At 52.9% G+C, this 13874-nt stretch overlaps 1 protein-coding gene across 1 annotated transcript in view; it reads left to right on the top strand.

The window, feature by feature from the left end:
• The window catches only part of LOC142086004 (tripartite motif-containing protein 54-like), a 40150-nt gene that overhangs the window by 15792 nt on the left and 10484 nt on the right, over positions 1-13874 (top strand). Inside the window, exons 5-6 of the mRNA XM_075158470.1 lie at positions 11743-11901; positions 13584-13745. The gene's annotated coding sequence lies outside the window, so the exon portion shown is untranslated. The remainder of the gene's footprint in view (positions 1-11742; positions 11902-13583; positions 13746-13874) is intronic.

The following is a 13874-nucleotide window of genomic DNA, read 5'->3' on the forward strand; positions in this document are numbered from 1 at the left end:
CTTGTTCGCGGAGGCAACGGACTGTATCCATCAGACCGGGAGCAGCCGCAGTGAGCAGTTCAGTAGCGGTGTTCAGGGCTCTGTCATCTACCACCAGTCACCGCTTGCCATGAGGTTTCTCTGCTGGCCATGCAGGAGAATTGTAGCGGGAAGGAGACTTGACCATGCTTCCCCGTTCCTCCCCTTCCCCGCTCTTTTATCAGTTCAGGAACAGCCTGGATGGCATCAGAAGGTGAGTGGTATTGTGGGATAAAGGGGCAGGACCTGGACCTCGTGCTAATGACCTGTTTGCAAGAGGTTCACAGTCAGGGGTGCGTTGATGCCAGGTAAACTGTGGGGCAGAGCACGTGGTGCCCCTATTTCCCACTTTCCCCACGAGTCCACCCAGGACTGACCCTTCAACGCATCCATACCTAACCTATTTCGGGGACCTAGAAGTAAGGCCGGACTGTCCGACCATTAGATAGAGTTAATTTAGCCCCGACCAGCGTGGGTGGGAGGTGATTTGCCATTACCACCTACAAGAGAAACTATTTGCTTGCTAAGTGGAGGCTGTCCTTTGTTAAGTGTCCTTACCTACCTTTGATATTTGGGCTCCTGTGCCAATGGGGAATGTTGTAAAGCAGCCATCCCTAACTGCCGCCATCAGCTCAGGACTGGGAGCCTGAGCAGCGGGGGCAGCGGCCCCAAGGATCAAGCTCTGACCCCGGTTTCCTGCATATTGGCAGTCTAGGTTCAGCGCTGATGGATTCGGGCATCTGCCCGGGCTCACAGCCCTAAGATCCGCTGGCTCCCATGTCCTACGGTATCACTCCATCTTCACGGACACCGGAGGACAATCCTGAGGAATTCATGAGGGAAACCCGACCAATTGCCGTAAAACGGGAGTTGGCAGCCCATTTAACGGACTCGCAGAGAGCCCTTTGTCTAACCACGTCTTCCGTCACCTCTCATGCTCAGTGGTGACTGAGGGTGCTCCCCACTTTCCCCTTTCTGCTTTCGTCCTTTGCACAGAGGCAGGCCGGGTCTTTTCTGTTGCATTGACTTTAGCCGGGGTTCTCCCCTGGTTTTTATCCCGTGGAGTGTACAGTGGTAAACAGCATAAGAAAGACACGGACCTGCTTGAGCGGGTCCAGAGCAGGGCCACAAAGACGGTGAGGGGGCTGGAGCAGGTGGCAGTAGCTCAGGTGTCTGAAGTCAGGTCACCTGCATGCTATCAACGAGCCTGTGACAAATGGGGGGAAAGACAGACTCCAGTCCTGCTGTTCTCTCAACAGGAGGGGTGCGTCAAACCGAAGGTCGGTCTAGCCTAGGGTCCCTTGCCTGTGGGTGAGGCCCAGGGTGGCACGTAAGAACAAGGCAAGCGTGTGATAATTGCCCTGTGTGCTCTCCCTGCGATCTACAGCACCAATTTTGTGAGCAGCAGAGGGGCCTGGTGACCCCTTGGCTGGCTCCCTGCAGCTCTCCAAACTCCTTCCAGGCCATGTGCAACAGCCCTCGAGGAGCGGATGGACCAACATACGGCCCCTCGGGGCTTTCTTACCGGGAGAGCTGTCGCACACAGAGGAAGCCCTCGCTAAAGCGCTGGAGGGAAAACCCACCATCCGCGCTTCCCGGGGAGAAGCGTTAAAATCCTCTCCCTCTCAACACTTCTACACCTTGCTGGCAATAGCAGCTGCGATCTAAGCCAAGGCCTCAGAACTAACGACAGAACTAACGTTTGGTCTAAAACGCCATGTGCTTACTGTTGTACCCCCCAAAACTGCCTTATCTGTACTAAGGAGCGGCCTTGGTTGTAAAAGTGTGGTTTGCTTCGGTGTCCTCCAAACGGTGGCCACAGCCTTAGCAGCACAGCTGGACTCTTAGGAGTGCTTCAGGCAGCCTTTCAACAGGCTGTTCAAGCAGTGGGGTGGCCACCACTTTGCTACTCCCAAGGCAGTAAAAGCCTCACTCAGGGAGCCTCTTGAGAGGAGGCTCAGCACCCAGATGGGGAGATACTTTGCAGCACCTCAACTGGTGATGGCCCATCGGTTAGGGCCCATCAAGGGCCCATTAATTAGCGAGGACCTTTGTTTGGCCTCCAGTACATTTGCTTGTCAGGCTTGTGTCCCTGGAGATGCTCCTGGTGGCTTCCCTCTTTTCCTGGGTATCCCATGTGAGGAGGTCCATGGCCAGAGGATCCCGCTGCAGTCCTTTCCACAGAACCGCCGCGCCACGCCGGTTGCCCGCTCTGGCCGGTAGCGCTGCCCAGGCTTTTTATCGGTGCGGGGGTGGCCCGCCGAGACCCGCCGCTCAGGCCGCGGGCCGGGCCGGCCCCGGAGCGGCTCCCTCTCAGCGACCGGCCTCTCGGTCCCGTTACACCGCGGTTAAACCTCGCGCCGTTGCCCTGGCAACGCCCAGGCCTCCCCGGCGTCTCTCGCGAGAGCTGTCGGCGCCCAGCCGGTCCCTCCGCTGCCCCGGCGTTTCCCGCCTCAGGAGACCCCGCCCTGCGCCGGGACCAGCCGCGCTCTACGCTGCGGGCCGGGCAGGCTCCTACCCGGGATCTCTGGTCCCTATAAGAGAAGGTCAAAAGGCTCCGGGAGGTGCCGGGAGGAGTCTCGAGTGGGTCCCGGAGGAGACAGCTTCCTCCAAGAGAGAAAAATCATCTCGGGCAGCCTTCTCGGAGGAGCCGGGCCGGGTCGGGCTCCCGTCACTGCCGCCCGCACCGTGTGTCCGTCAGGTTGGTGTCGCTGCCTGTTGCTGGCCATGGCCGTGGGCTCCCCCAGCCCCGCGGGGCCCCGCCGCTGGTCGGAGGAGCCCCGTGCCCGGCTGCTGCGGGCCGACACCGTGGGCACCCCCGGCTGCGCCCGGGCGCGGAGCTGAGCCAGCGCTGGTGCCCCTCGGGGTGTGCTGTAGGTACCACCCGGACGCTTGTGCCGCAGCTCTGTCCCTCTTTATTTGGAGAAACGGCTGACCCCCCGGTGGGGGTTCTGTCGGCGCACCCCCAACCCCTGCCCCGGCGGGGCCACCTTTAGCCCTTGCCGGAGGGCCTGTCCAGGGGGCTCGGGGGGCGCGGGAGCCGTTTCGGTTGGGGCCGCGCCTGGGGGGGACTGGGCTGGTTCCAGCGCTGCAGGGCAGGTGGGGGCAGGCTGGGGGGTGGCGGGGGCTGATTTGGCTGGGCCTGGGGGCGACTGGACTGGTTCCAGTGCTGCAGGGCGGCCGGGGACGGGCTCGGGGGGCGTGGGGGCCGTGGGGAGGGTGGGCGCGCCGGTTTTCCAGACGGGAACGGCAGCTCCTGGCGTTGGGTGCCGCTCTCAGGGGTGCGGGGGCGGCTGGTCCGGCTGTCCGGGCGCGAGGGGTAGCCGCCGGTTTCCCGCTGGGCTCCCTCGGCTGCAGAGAGGCGCCTGTGGAGAGAGGAGGCTGCTGAGGCCCTCGGCTGCAGGTGGGGGACAGGGACTCTCCTCCCAGCACGGCCCGGCGCTGGCAAGGCTCACCACCACGGGCTGAGCTGCTGGCACACCGTGGCCAGGGGCACCCTGCACCCCCTGGCAGCGCCGAGCAGGGGGACTCCTGCGGGCAGGCTCACTGCTCAGGAGCGGGCGCTAGTGCGCGTCTGGCTTTCCGGGCAACCTCATTCCCCGCTCTTCCTCGTCCTGACCTGGCTTTGCCTGTGCCCGTCACTTGTCCAGGCAGGGCGAGTTTGAGCTAACGCTGGCTCCAGTCAGAGCGGGCTCCCGAGAAGCAGGCCCAGGAATTAAGAGGCCAATCAAAGCATCTGACAGCAGCAGAAACCTCAGCAGAGTTTTCTGGCCAGCCACTAACTCGCCACTCCACAGCAGCCTGACTAGAAATGCTTCGTGGCTACGAGCAGCCATCGAAGGAAGCAGTGGGGGGGAAATCAAAGACTCACTGTTTTCTCTTCCTCCGGTAATGGATGACGGCACAGCACAACAGTATCGTAAGTGGCAGGGAAATCACGGTTGCTGCTGTGCCTATCATACAGCGCCTTCGCACATCTTGGGGACAGAAACCACTTGGGGGCCTCTGGGGATAGTAGTCCCTTGTGCTTGTCTCGCCGACCGGAGGAGCAGTTGCATCTGGAGGAGCAATTCGGGACGTTAGTCCGTCCTGTGCGTCCCCCGAGGGGACGGAGTGGGGCCCTCTCAGGAGACACCTGAGCCTTGCTCTCCCCTTCTGCCTTTTCTGCAGCACGGGCACCGCTTGCAGGTGCTCCCAGGTTTTGGGACGTGTCTCCCACTTAGGGACCCCAGCAAGACTGCTCAGTACCTGAGTCCACTCGAAAAAAATCATGCACGTTGCCTTGCTGGTCTTCTCTGGAGTTTGACATCGCTGCCAAAAGGAGAGAGGACAGGAGAAGCCTCAGCATGGCTCAGGCACAGAGGATGCAGGAGGACGGGGAGGTTCCCTCTAAGCCCCTGCTGGATCGGGGAGTCAGGGCATGGCTCTGGACCTCAGCTGACGGGAGGGATCCCGCTCTGTGCTGCTCTTGTGCCTTGGGCCTCGAGGGACTCAGGGCGAGCTCTGGGATGCAGCTACAGCGGGAGGTGCATTCGTGCCAGAGTCACATTTCCCCTCATCTGCGGAACGTGGTCCAGATGCCTCGAACCCAAAACACTTTCAGCTTTGGCTGCTGACATGACATGCAAGAGCGGGCACTGGGGGAAGAGCCTGCTGACACACACTGATCCTGCTGGGTGACACCGCCTGACCACAGGACAGCACTTACCTGCCGTGCCGGTGGCTTGCATCGCCTCCGTTTCTTCGGCAGAGACTGGCAGTGAGCCACTGCTTCCTTCCGGAAACGCCTCTGTCTGCACAGCCTCTTGGTCCATCTCTTGAGAAAGCAAGCGGGACAGTTGGATCAGATCGAACCGTTCCCCATCAGGGAGATGGCATCTTCAGGAGGCAATACTTCCCAAAGACTTGGTAAGGTTTAGAAAAAACGCCTGGGCTTTTGGGGCTGCGCCTGGTCACCACTCCAAACAACAGCCTCGCCTGACCTGCTGGGAGACCAGGAAACTGCACGCGACCTTCTGGTTTGCAATGCACGCAGTGCATTTTTGGCCAACTGCAAGGTGATGCTAAATGCCTCCCCTCAAAGAGGAGGGGAAGAAGCTGCAGCCAGGCCAGCCGGGGAAACAGCCCTGCTGAGAAGGGCTCCTCCGCAAGGCCCTCGTGCCCTTCCCTGTAAGCACCAGCAACAGTCACATTCGTCCCATCCCAGCTCTCGGTCTGCAGACGGGAAGTCGAGCACAAGCCAAAAAGCCTGCCGAATCAGCATCTCCGCCCGCCTGCCAGCACTAGGAGAGGGCAGCCAGCGCTGCCTGGGACCTCGCTCCCGCCTGGAACTGGCCCAGTGGGCAAGCAGTGCTGCGCGTGAGGTGAACACAAGTTCAGCACACGCCAGGCCCTCAAATCTGCCTACTGACGTCTGCACAAACCAGCTCTGAGCCGTACTGGTGAAACTGGGCGGCAGCTGCCCCTGGCACTCGGCGTGAACCACAACTGGCAGCAGAGGCCCTGCACCGTCTCTGTGGCTCGCCAGTGCCTGCAAGGCACGAACCCCAGCGTCGCTGCTGTGAGGCTCTGATCGATCCCTTCCTGCTGCGCAGGCTACAGCGTGTCCAGACGTGGATCTAAAACCTGCGGTTGCCGAGTCTCACGGCTAAGGCAGAGTGAAATATACCCACCGTGTCCTCTCTCCACGTCCAACAGCATTTGCAATAGGACTTCAGATGGCTCCGGGGACTTTTTTCCTCCTTCAGCGTGGTACTGTGCTCTTGGAGGACCTTAACAGAAAGTGTTTGGCTCAATTTCACAGGAATAAAATACGGAAAACCAGTGCACAGCCTGTGAGGTCAGTAAAGACCGACTACTCACCCCTGCGACGCCAGCCGGGCTGTAACACAGGATCCGGCTGAGGAGCTGGAAGAGTCCTCCCGACGGGCCCATCTGTAACTAAACACCAGAGAAGCTTCTGTCACCTATTGTGATGCACATCGGCAGAACTGAATCGCAGAAGCGGTAAGGGCATCACGCAAGGAGCGGGCACACACGCAGAGGCGCCCGGCTGGCAGCTCTCAAAGGGAGGAAAAAGCCAGGACGTAGCCACGCCATCTCCCAGAGGCTCGGCCCTGGAACCCAGCCGGGAAGCTGGACCACCTTCGCCTGCAGGCACGTCTGCAAAGAAGCGCAGGACGGAACAGCTCCCGTGACACGGCTCAAGATACTTCTTCAGCTCGGAGTGGCAGTGAGTGCAATCCAAAGACGGGATTACGCCACGGCACTCGTCTCTCCCTTCCGCCCAGGAGCATGGTGCAAAGAGTTACCGCCTGCCTGCAGTGGCACCATGCTGGGACGAAACGAAGCACGCGCGGAGCTGCCGGGAGAAAGGACTCCCCGGAGCTCACACCAGCTCTAAACTCAACCCCAACGAGCCCGCTGGCTTGGCAGCCAGCACCGGGAGCAGCTCAGGCTCCGAGGGGCCAGCAAAGACAGCTTTGCAAGGCAAAGCGCCCCGAGGCACGTCACTGAGCCCGACCTGTTCCCTCTCTGCTCTTCTCCATATCTGCGCATCAGCCAAAGGAAGAGCAACTTGCATTTCACACGGAAAGAAAGTTAAAAGGTAAATGCTCCTTCCTCCCACTGACTTACCTGTGGGATTGCTCTCGGGCTCGAGGACGGGAACAGGCCAAGAAGTCGGGAAGCCATCAGCCGTGAGAGGATCTTAAGGAAAATTGCACGTGAATAAGCTCTTGCCAATGTCATGTCGTTTGTTTTTTCTTCATTTTAAATCTTTTTTGTTTCAAGAAAAAGGACATTGAGAACTTACTTCCAGGATGCCCCAAGGGCTCCAAACCAACATCCAACCGAGAAGCTGGATAACCATTGCCACCACCCTCATCTAGAAGCAAGCACAAATGGGAAACGTTTCCATTGCGTGTTGGGACCCACTTCTGCCTTAGTGACCTGCAGGCACTGGAATGGGTCAGGTAACAACGTGGGAGCCAGAGGTAGGTGGAGATTGCCAAAGCTGCAGAGGGGCCCGGTGACCCCTTGGCTGGCTCCTTGCAGCTCTCCAAACTCCTTCCAGGCCATGTGCAACAGCCCTCGAGGAGCGGATGGACCAACATAGGGCCCCTTGGGGCTTTCTTACCGGGAGAGCTGTCGCACACAGAGGAAGCCCTCGCTAAAGCGCTGGAGGGAAAACCCACCATCCACGCTTCTTGGGGAGAAGAGCCCGCTGGCCCGTGAAAGGCTGCACCACATACCTGCTCCCCGCGCTCGCCACGGAGCGGCCCCAGCAGCCCTGGCATGCAGGGCCACCAGGAGGAGGAGGACAAGGAGGAAGCGGCGGACGGGGGCCATGGTCCCCTGTGTTCGCACCACGCTGCTGCTGCTGCTGCTGCTGCTGCTGCTGCTGCTGCAGTCGGGGCCGGGGGCTGAGCGGTCGGTGCTTATGGCCGGTGCGGCACCATGGGGCTCTGTGACCTCACAGCCCCACTTGTGACCTCACGGCCGGGCCGTGGCTGTGTGGGGATGGCTCTCGGGGTGCTCGTGGAGAGCCGCTGGAGCACAGCCGGGGGGCTGCCCTCCCGGGGAGGGGAGCACGTCCCGTCGGGCAGCTCCGTCCAAGGGCTGGGACACAGTCCCACACGGGGCTGAGCCCACAGCTCTGCCCTGTTTTCTGGGCACTGTCACAGGGCAGCGAGGGGCTCACAGTGCCCCAGACCAACAGGAAACCACAGCCAAGGGATTTCTGAGATCCTCGGGTCTGTTAGCAACAACTCGTGAGGCTGAAGAGTGATTTCAGTCTCGAGACAAGTGTAAGACGCCCTCCTGTAGGCAGCTTCCAGGCTGGAGCCCAGTTTGGTGCCTTGGGGGACCGCAGGGCTAACGAGTCTCTTTCGTTTTACGGGAAAGATGAAGCCTTTACTTTTCCGTTTCTTCTTCACGTGAAATTTAAGGGAATACTTTGCGTCAGGGTCCTCAAAGAGCAAAGTCAATCAATAAAGCAGAAAAAATATTGTCCTAAATTATTTGACGTGCAAAAGGAAACCTCGAGAAGGCACATGGTGGGTATACGCTGCCTGACCAACGTAGTGGCCTTCTGTGATGGAGTGACTACATCAGTGAACAAGGGAAGAGCTATGGGTGTCATCTATCTGGACTTCTGCAAGGCCTTAGACAGGGTCCCCCACAACCTCCTTCTCTCTAAATTGGAGAGTTACGGATCTGATGGATGGACTGTCCGTTGGGTGAGGAATTGGCTGGATTCAGGAGAGAGGTGAACCAAGATCCAGGGCTCCAGCCATTAAAGCCATCCTTCGGCTGCATTGCCTGGAAAAGGTCTCCGGTCTGTTCCGAGACCTCTTTCATGTTCTTTCGCGCTTCTTCTGTGGTGCTGGTTGTGTTGTGTATGGTGAGGCAGCATTCTCCATTGGTGAGATTTAACATTCTACATACCCCGTGCTCTTTTAACAATAACTTATCTGAAGCTAATGGATTTTGCAGAGTTATCGATTTTTTTGCTGACTTCAGTCATCTTTTGATCAAAGTACTTGGATTATAACTTGGATTATTATGCAGTATCTCAAATACTACAACAGCTAAAGTAATAAGAAAACCACTTTTCGGTACATTATCGCGTTTACGCTCAAGATGAATAAATTGAGGCCAGTTCATGTAAAATGCCTGCACAATGCCCATAGCAAATCACAACCAAAATGAGGATGGAGCCGAGGTGTCCTGTGCCCGCGGCCTAAGCAGCCAGCGATCCTCCTTCAACCCTGGCTGCATGGCAGCCCCGCTGATCACCAAGAAAAGGGCTCTACTGAGAGTAAACAAACTTACTCTGTATCAACAAACTAATTTAGAGTGCAAAAGATTTAAGGGAATGTCTACACAGTAACATGAAACCAAAAAAGCATTCAGTGTTGGCAGTGACACCGGCTGACTGCAATACGTGTTGAACACAAGACCGTACTTCCCACGCAGGGTTTCCACGCACTCCTGGTGATACTCCTGTTTCCACTCGGGCGCATCCCATCTCGGTTACAGAGCCTTCTTCACCTCCTTCCAGCACCTTCCACGCAACACAACTCGCAGGACACAAAGGTTACGGGAAAAGGAGAAGGTCTAGAGATAAGAACAGCGACAGGCTGCTGGTGAAACAACAGGGATTACAAATTATTTTCTAAATGTACCGGTGACTAGAAAACTCTCACTGCGCTACAATCGGACTGAACATTCAAGCAGACGCTTTGTCTTCAATTCCTAGCGTAGTACCCCCCATTATTCCTTGTGCTTTCTCTGGGAAAGTCTTGAATCAGAAAGATGGGGGGAAAGTAACTCTCCTAACTACTGGACTGAAGCCTGCTGGCTGCGCTCCTAGTTCCTAGCTAGTTGAGAGAGGTTTGCTAAACATAAGAAAATGTTTGTACGTCTGAGACCTGAATGCCAAATCTTCATTCCCATGGAGTAGGAATATCCCAAGGAAGCAGAGCACAGTACCGACCAGCTGTGCCCCAACCAAAGTTGCAGTCATGTCCACGGATCGCTATGGCTGGGCTGGAGATAACAAAAGATGGAACATAATTGCTATGACAACCAGGTATTAACATCCCAAAAGGGCAACGTCTGATCAGCGTGTGTGTGTGCACATGCGCCCTTATCCACCTGTTTATGATTATGCTTGTCCAGTTACCTTGATTTCTTTCAGTCATCAGTCTATTAACTCTCATATATAATATATACACGACATAGTTAACGGTGGATGAGAAATGTCTTCTGTGGTTTCTATATGCCTGTCTAAAAGCAGCGAGCCAAATGCTACTGTCCTGATAAATACACAAGCCTTACTGACAGCAAGGGGTTATGCCTGTCAGAGGCTTCCAACACCGGACACGGAAGCCTTGAATATATTTCAGTACCCGGCAGAAAGCAGTTACTTGAATGTTCCTCGAACAGACGCCATGTTAGCTTTCGACATCGTTGAGTTATTCCCTTCTCCAAAAAGTGCATTTTAAAGATGATAATGATAACAAAAGGAATATCGCTAACAAGGCGTAGGCTGACTTTTTGAAGAAGCTTTCAGCACAAGGTAATGAAAATGTGAATTGAAATGAGTGAACAAAAACAAAAGACACAATTCTAGTAAAACAATTTACCACCACAAGGAACTTCCCTTGTGTTGAGATGCAAAACTCTTCTAATTAGAGTAGCAGATGCTGGATTGTTTCAACATCTCTGAGCGTTAATCTCCCAAGAGTGTACTTCCATCGAGACCAATTGAACCGAGGTGTTCCAGCAGAAAGGAGAACGTCCTGGTGGGTGGGATCAGAGATGCAGGAGATCTGTCAGCATCTCGGAGAAGGGAACTGCCGCTGCCACGGAGAGGTTATGACAGATTCTGGGGCCGGTTCTAGAAGTCCGGTGGCAGCGGAGAGGGGCTGCTCTGGCAGCTGTCAAGAAAGGGTCTTCCTCATGTGGTGAACCACCACCATGGAAACCTTGAGACAGACACTCTCATGCCCCGTGTGTCTGGAGCTGTTCACGCCCCCCGTCCTGGTCCTGTCCGGCGCACACAACTTCTGTAAGCAGTGCCTGGAGGAGATCCTGCTACAGCAAAACTGTCACCACATCAACGGGTTTTTCCACTGCCCCCTGTGCAGGAAGGTAAGGAGGAGTGATCCTACGTTCCCTGTGGAAGCTGGGCAGATGCCACATCTCGTAGTTAGGAGGCTTTTGTTTTAATTTGAAGGGGCAGGTATGCCCCGTCTCTTCGCTGGAGGACAACAGCTCTCACAAGGAGTACACGCCACGTCGTATTTGTAGTGAACGGAAGAGGTTATTTGCAATCACTCCCATGTTTTTAGTAGTGTGGCATCTGCATTTCTGGTCCCTGAACACACTGCTGCTGCACTGCAACCTGGCCTCACAATCCTTGGATTCCTGGAGGAGGAAAAATGTGCAAGTGCTAAACGCTCTCTTCTTTAAATTAGGTATTTTCTAGGACTCTGACTAAACAAGATATTTGCTTACCATTGTTTCCCAGTTGGACAGGTTGCAGGTTTATTACGTAAGTGAATCAGCAGATTTTCTTGACATTTGGAACATACTTATTTTAATATCCATATTTTACAGACTTCTGGAAATGTCAAGTCCACTGTGAAGGCTTTTCTTAGGGATAGATTCTGCCACCAAATGCTAATACGTAGCATTTTAAAACCTTCTCATAGTCTTTATGGAGGCAAAACCTTAATTCAGTGAAAACTGAAGACATCTATATTCCCTGTCTAGCATGCAAGTAAATTTACTGACTTCAGGGAGTAAAAGGTTCAGGACTGGATTCTCGTAATGCCTTCACGACATGCCTCTGAATATTTTTTAAAAAAAATACACTTTTTACCTGTTACAGAAACTATAAGGTCTCTCTACTTGATTTGCTAAATTCTGATTTCAGACTAAACAATGCAATTCCCGTTTGTTTAGAATAAACTTCCTACACTCAGAGGCAAAGTATGGGCGAGTGATGCTCACGAGCCTTCAAGTTACAAAATACACGTTTGAGTGAACTGGCTGCCTAGGTACTTCTGCACTATTTCACCACGGTTCAAATCTTATCAATGTAAATATCAACTAAATAAAAATGACATATTTTTTCTACATTACACCGCATTATCAGAGAAACAAAGCGTTCCTGTACCACTCAAACTATTTTACTATTTTTTTCCTTTGTAGGTCATTTATTTGAGGGGCAGAGGAATTGTCGGCCTGCTACGAAATAGTTTAGTTGAAAGTATACTGGAGAAATTTAAATATGAGCTTGAAAAAATGTGTACTCAGGAGAAAAGACAGTTGACCCAAATCTGTGAAGAACAAGGAGAAAACATGAATTTGGTATGAATTTTTATCTATCCCTTTTCATTTTAGTAATCTGCACACTTTCTATCCTGTAAGTGCTAAGTCCCTGCTAAGTCCAAAATGTATTTTTTGGAAATCCTAGTGGATGATCAATACTTCACAAAGTCCTTACATATAGCAAAGTTCTTATAATAATAAATTATATAATATTAAGATACAGAAATTTATTCCAAAATTAAAATAAAAATGAGATAATACTGAATATTGGTAAGGATTTCTTACCCAGAATACTTTTGTCCATCCCACTAATAGGGGATTTTCTGCAGCCACTAGCAAGCAGCTTCATAAACTTCAAAAGAACTGTAACCTTTTTAAAAGTCATGCTCAGCCTTTTAGACTAACGGCAGAACTAAAACTATCCTTACTGAACCTGACCAAGTGGTGTAAGATAAGTATCTTCTTTGCCTTTTCTAAGTACTGTGCTAAAACGACTAAAAAGGACCAGTGTCCCTCCCTTATTCATACTGAATACCCCATTTCCCAAGAATCCACTGATGAAGCTAGCTGCAAAAGGCACAGAAGCACGGCTAGAGGTAAGCACATGAGTAGTCCCACTGAAACCAATCCTCTGAGAGGTCCAAGCTCCCATTCCTCAAGGAGTTCAATCATTCTACTGCCATTCCTACACCAGCACTTACTAGAGAAAGTGACACCGTAAATAATCATAAATAGCTCAAAGACACAAAAAACCCCTTCGTTCGTTCTATGGACGGGAAGACCCAGTGCCACAGATGGTGACTAGTCATCACTTTTTAGACACATTGTGGATGCATATTGCCCATTTGTCTTTGAAAACTGCATCTCCTCTTTGAATTGTCCCACTGGCTCCCCATTTCACTGCACCTCACTCAAGCCCCTCATTCACACCCTCCGAATTTTTTGTAGGCAAAACTACGTCTGCCTTCTGGTCTGCTCTTCAGTCTTGCAATGCCATTTCAGTATCTCCTCCTGTTCCACTAGTGAAGCCATTGCTCATTGCGTCCCACGCAGATGCGTGCCTTCATCATTCAGGCACGAAAAGCATCTCCTGAACTAAGCCGTAAATCAGAGTTCTCTCCATTCTGTAAATCATCTCGGTTTGTGTGTGCTAGTGTATGCGTGTGTGACCGTTCTAACATGGAAACAAAATTACAAATATCGGAAAAAAGATGTATTTATCCTTCCTGCAGATATCACTTACCTCCATCATTCATAAGTGTTCTGGGTAAGGACCGTATCTTCACCTGCAGTTGTGCATCAGTTTCCACTCTCCCCCATCACCAGTGGGGTATCTAGCACTACGTATCACCAAGATGCAAAATACATAATCCTGTGTGTGCTGTAAGGTCCAATAACATGGTTTATTGAATGTCAAACTTCCCTATACCATCTGATGTCAAAATTCACATGACATACAGGAAAGGGAGTCCACTTCTTTTTTTCTCAGCAGCTAAAAGGCACGTGGTTTGGCAAAATTTGTGTCATGTACTGCAAATGCCAACAGAACAAACACAGCATAAGAGCAATTTTGGTTTGGAAGACACACACTGCAGCTTCCCCAGCAATACTCAGTTTTGGCACTCCTAACGGTGTCTAACAACAGACAGACCAACAAATTACTTGGATTATTTTGCTTATACATAGATACTAACTCTCCTTGTGTATTTTTTCTCCCTCAGGTGTGTCTGACTGACGATGAGCCAATATGTGCAATCTGTAAACTCTTTGGAAAACAGGAGGACCACAATGTTGCAAAAATACCAGAAGCTTACAATGCAAGGAAAAAAGCATTTATAAAAAAATTACACTTAGTTCATAAGAAATCTGAAGAAGCTAGGAAGGTACAAGTGACTCATTTGAGATGATACTAACAAATCACATGAACCCTGGATGTTTGATAGAAGATTAGCGAGCTGCATTTTGATTCCAATAGTAGGCAGTCAATTTGTAGATTTTCAAGAGGGCCTTAG

The sequence above is a fragment of the Calonectris borealis genome, chromosome 10 (genome assembly GCF_964195595.1).
Source record: "Calonectris borealis chromosome 10, bCalBor7.hap1.2, whole genome shotgun sequence".
NCBI classification, from domain to species: Eukaryota; Metazoa; Chordata; class Aves; order Procellariiformes; family Procellariidae; genus Calonectris; species Calonectris borealis.